This window comes from Girardinichthys multiradiatus, chromosome 17 (assembly GCF_021462225.1).
Source record: "Girardinichthys multiradiatus isolate DD_20200921_A chromosome 17, DD_fGirMul_XY1, whole genome shotgun sequence".
Lineage (NCBI taxonomy): Eukaryota > Metazoa > Chordata > Actinopteri > Cyprinodontiformes > Goodeidae > Girardinichthys > Girardinichthys multiradiatus.
The window spans coordinates 30555958-30561383 of NC_061809.1; the positions used below are offsets into that span (position 1 = coordinate 30555958).

General features: G+C 43.8%; 1 protein-coding gene across 1 annotated transcript in view; it reads right to left on the reverse strand.

Annotated features, from left to right (window-relative positions):
* The window catches only part of LOC124883052 (putative violet-sensitive opsin), a 6088-nt gene extending 5629 nt beyond the window's left edge, over positions 1-459 (reverse strand). The window contains exon 1 of the mRNA XM_047389909.1: positions 1-459. This exon is cut by the window's left edge and continues 155 nt beyond it. The gene's annotated coding sequence lies outside the window, so the exon portion shown is untranslated.
* Positions 460-5426: the final 4967 nt, after the last annotated feature.

The window sequence follows — 5426 nt, forward strand, 5'->3', positions numbered from 1 at the left end:
TCACTGAAACACCTCTCTGACTCTGCAGATGTCATCGGGTCGTGCAGACTGTTTGCGTTGATTTAAGGGTTTCAGAACAATGATCTGAAGATCTTTCTCTGTCAGCATCCGCAACAGTGACGGGGCAGAAGTTAACCCTGCAAACCCCGTCCTGCTGACCATCTCCATCGGCTCACCTTTCAGTTTCTCTGTGCTGGGGAACGTATTGCGTCTGTGGAGAACTCCTGTTAAAATCCGAGGATAGATCTGGATTAAGAAGTTCAGATGGTTTTAGGTGATGGATCTTCTCAGAGCGAGCCTCTGTCTGCTCCATCGCTGAGCTGCTACCGATGCGCAGTCTGGGTTGCAGAACCTGGGTCTGCATCTGAGCCTGGGTCCTCGGCAGGCAGCGATTCCTTTAGATTATTTGTGGACAGGTGTTGTGACATTATATGGTGGTCTCCCAAAAACGGATCACCCGCCGCGGGAGCGCGCACAGCTCGGGGTGGCGCGCAAAGCCTGCAGCTTCAGATTCAGCCAATCAGATAAAACAAACTCGTCCGTGGAGGACTTCAGTGGGGCTTGTCTCCATTGAACTTCTAGATGCTTCCAGACACTGTTTTCCGTTCAGCGTCTGAAGTGTTCAGAGTTGATCATAAACAATAACAATATTTAAACCTGAACGTAAAATTAGCAGCATAAAGATTTGAAATAACGGCTGTCTATATGCTGTAGCCTTGCTAACTATTATAGTCATGCCATTAATGGAAAACTGAGCATTTATGTACATAAAATGACTTATTTTGCAACTATTTTCTCGATATCGATTTTTTTTGGTCAATATTTTACTGATGTACAAAGCAGTGGTGGGTGCTCGTCTTTCAAGGAGGGGAAGCTCCATTTCAAGATCGCTGATTCGCTTATTTCACTGTCAATTAAAAAGGAATTCAGCCTCAGACAGGTCATCCAATCATTATGCAGAAGCTGAGCGTCCGGGCCAGCCGAGGTCAGCCCACTGCCCCAGAGACCCCCAGAGATGCTGAGGGTCCGATGGGCGGGACAAAGCCCAGCATTTTTACTTCGTTATTGAACTCAGTGTTTAAAGCTGCATCGATACCAGAGATAAGAAGCTGATTCTGAACAAATGTTGAGCGCGTTGTAGCGCATATTTAGTCAATGACATGAACACACAACAGTATATATTTGATCACTTATTTTTTGACATTTTAGGGGAAGCTGAGCTTCCCTTGCAGTCTTAGAGCAATCAACACTGATACATTGTTTCCGTTGTTTTCAGTAAATGTTTGATTCAACTTTGAAAGGTTCCTCCTTAAAACCTACAGTTTGTCTTTAACATTTTATCTTGTCCCTTTTAACTGCAACACACTGAAAGAGCTTTTCAAAGTTTAATAGAATACCCAATACTGTGAATAATTATATTTAGCTGTAATTGTGATGATTCGCTTGTGTTTTAGTTCCCTTTTTCTTGTGATCGTACACATTGATGTGCTGTTAGAGTTCCTCCCTGTTTATTATCTTTAGTTGCTGTTATTCTTATTAGATTAGATTCATGATACATTTTTGTGTTAGGGTGCTTCTGTTACTTCCCTGGACTCCCTGCTCATCAGTGTTAATTAGCCTCCCTCCTTCAGTTTCCTTGCATACTCTCTCCCACCAGCAGCTCCATACAGGTCCTTCTCAAAATATTAGCATATTGTGATAAAGTTCATTATTTTCCATAATGTCATGATGAAAACTTAACATTCATATATTTTAGATTCATTGCACACTAACTGAAATATTTCAGGTCTTTTATTGTCTTAATACGGATGATTTTGGCATACAGCTCATGAAAACCCAAAATTCCTATCTCACAAAATTAGCATATCATTAAAAGTGTCTCTAAACGAGCTATGAACCTAATCATCTGAATCAACGAGTTAACTCTAAACACCTGCAAAAGATTCCTGAGGCCTTTAAAACTCCCAGCCTGGTTCATCACTCAAAACCCCAATCATGGGTAAGACTGCCGACCTGACTGCTGTCCAGAAGGCCACTATTGACACCCTCAAGCAAGAGGGTAAGACACAGAAAGAAATTTCTGAACGAATAGGCTGTTCCCAGAGTGCTGTATCAAGGCACCTCAGTGGGAAGTCTGTGGGAAGGAAAAAGTGTGGCAGAAAACGCTGCACAACGAGAAGAGGTGACCGGACCCTGAGGAAGATTGTGGAGAAGGGCCGATTCCAGACCTTGGGGGACCTGCGGAAGCAGTGGACTGAGTCTGGAGTAGAAACATCCAGAGCCACCGTGCACAGGCGTGTGCAGGAAATGGGCTACAGGTGCCGCATTCCCCAGGTCAAGCCACTTTTGAACCAGAAACAGCGGCAGAAGCGCCTGACCTGGGCTACAGAGAAGCAGCACTGGACTGTTGCTCAGTGGTCCAAAGTACTTTTTTCGGATGAAAGCAAATTCTGCATGTCATTCAGAAATCAAGGTGCCAGAGTCTGGAGGAAGACTGGGGAGAAGGAAATGCCAAAATGCCAGAAGTCCAGTGTCAAGTACCCACAGTCAGTGATGGTCTGGGGTGCCGTGTCAGCTGCTGGTGTTGGTCCACTGTGTTTTATCAAGGGCAGGGTCAATGTAGCTAGCTATCAGGAGATTTTGGAGCACTTCATGCTTCCATCTGCTGAAAAGCTTTATGGAGATGAAGATTTCATTTTTCAGCACAACCTGGCACCTGCTCACAGTGCCAAAACCACTGGTAAATGGTTTACTGACCATGGTATCACTGTGCTCAATTGGCCTGCCAACTCTCCTGACCTGAACCCCATAGAGAATCTGTGGGATATTGTGAAGAGAACGTTGAGAGACTCAAGACCCAACACTCTGGATGAGCTAAAGGCCGCTATCGAAGCATCCTGGGCCTCCATAAGACCTCAGCAGTGCCACAGGCTGATTGCCTCCATGCCACGCCGCATTGAAGCAGTCATTTCTGTAAAAGGATTCCCGACTAAGTATTGAGTGCATAACTGTACATGATTATTTGAAGGTTGACGTTTTTTGTATTAAAAACACTTTTCTTTTATTGGTCGGATGAAATATGCTAATTTTGTGAGATAGGAATTTTGGGTTTTCATGAGCTGTATGCCAAAATCATCCGTATTAAGACAATAAAAGACCTGAAATATTTCAGCTAGTGTGCAATGAATCTAAAATATATGAATGTTAAATTTTCATCATGACATTATGGAAAATAATGAACTTTATCACAATATGCTAATATTTTGAGAAGGACCTGTATTAGCTCCCCTTGTTCACTGGGCCATTCTCCACCCTACCTCTGTATTTATACCCTCTGGTTGTCATTGCTCGCCACTGGTTCCTCCTGGTTAGTACCTGCTCCATGTCCGTTTACCTGCCTGTGTTCCATGCACTGATGTTTATAAGTCTACCAGTTTATTATAAGTAAAGAAACTCTGCAGCTCACCATGCGACTCCTCCACTCTGATCTACTTGTTGGTCTGACAAAACCTCAGCAAACCGTATCACTAACACTAATTATATCAGCTATTGAATGTTACTTTATAGTGGTCTTTTTTGCATGATAATTTCTGTATTTGTTCAGAAATGTACTGTCATATGGACATTCTAGGTTTATTAAGGCAATGTGATTTTCCCTTCTTGGTGCTCATTGGTCAATAACTTTAAATGGCAATTTAGGCGTTTGTTTCTTCCTGAATTCCTATGTTAGACGTCTTAATTTGTATTTTCTTATCGATCTATTTCCTCCTTGTTTATGTTCTTTTGGTAGTTTTATTGTTTACCTATTTCAGTTCATGTTGATGTTTTCAGTTTCTTCCCTAGACTACCTGCTCATTTGTATTAAATAGCCTCCCTTTGTCAGTTGCTCTGCATTTTCCTGCCACCAGCTACTTCACATTCCATCTGATTAGCTCTTCTAGTTTATTGGTCTATTCTTCACCCTATATCCATATTTATACTCTCTAGTTTCCATTGCTCACCACTGGATCCTACTTTTTGTCATGCCTAGCCTGTTGCTACTTGTTCCATGTCTGTATACCTGCCTGAGTTTCATGTCCTGTCACCTTCTGTAAGTTACCAGTTCTAGTATTTATAAAAGACTTCCACTCAAATCCTTTTGAGTGGAACAGAGGAGAGAGCCACCCAGAAGGAACAGTGTAGCAATCCCAGGGATTCAGTGACGAGTCCACAGGCCCCACAAGCATCCAGCTATGCAAGAGCAGATCTAGCCATGGACCCAGAGACCCGAGACCCAAGGGCATACCACCCACCAGCAAAGGCCCGACAGACCCAGGGGGCTCAGGCCTCACCAAGCAGCCACCAGGAGTGAGGCAGCACACAGCCCTGGACACCGAGACCCACCAATGCACCTGTGGGCAGAAACGACAGCCAACGGTAGGGAGTGCGACAGAGGGGAAATTGATGGGGTACCGATACCCCAGAGGGGCAACCAGCTCCTGTACCCAAGAGATGATCCCATTCATTCCAAGGTGGAGACAGGCAGACTGCCCGAGCCACCAGTCTAAACAGGCACTGGCCCCGAAAGACCCCCCCAGCGATTACTGTAAAGCAACATGTCCAAACAACACAACATCAATCACAAAATAAACTTTGACTAAAACAGCATCTAGTAATACACTCAGTTGGTAAGGAAACACTAACAAATCATTAGGATATATTACTTCAGTACGGAAGTTTATGATCTTTAGACTCATTTTAAGTGATTGCACAGGTCCTGGCTTTTTTTGGCCATCGTCATACTAGCCAAACCACCCCACCACGGAACCAAGTAAACAAATAAATAAAATATCATCAATTGGCGGGAAAACAAATGTCCTGGTGACAAGAATGCAGTCTTTCTGGGATTTTACTAAACTTCCATCTGGACTGAGTCAGCTGGGAACAACAGAACCAAGCACCCAGCTTAACAAGTTCACCAGAATGCTATCTCAATCACATCAAGCTTGGATCAGGACCAACAGGAAACTTCTTTTGATTTCAGGAGGAGTTCAAGAGAGCAGGGCTGCAGTGGCTTTCTGTCTGCAGAGATTATTTATCTCCTCAGTTAAAAGCTCCTTTCGTTAAGTTTCTGTCACGTCTCTTTAAAGCTGAAGAAAGATGATTTTCTCTATAATCACAGTTATAAATGATCCCAGGATTAATCAGGGGACGGTTAAAGTCTGCTGACTGTTTTAGGTTTGTATCTCAGGGGTTCCTGGTGGGAATTAGCCTGAGAGATGAATTCATTTCAGATGAAATGAGGTGATGTGTCTGTGGACGTTCTCACCACACGGTCATCATGGAGCAACCCTCCATACCTGACAATTAACAGCACACCAAACATCTAACCAGGCAGCAATCCTTCAGGTGGCGCTGTGCAGCTGGAGCAGAACCGAATCAACGCC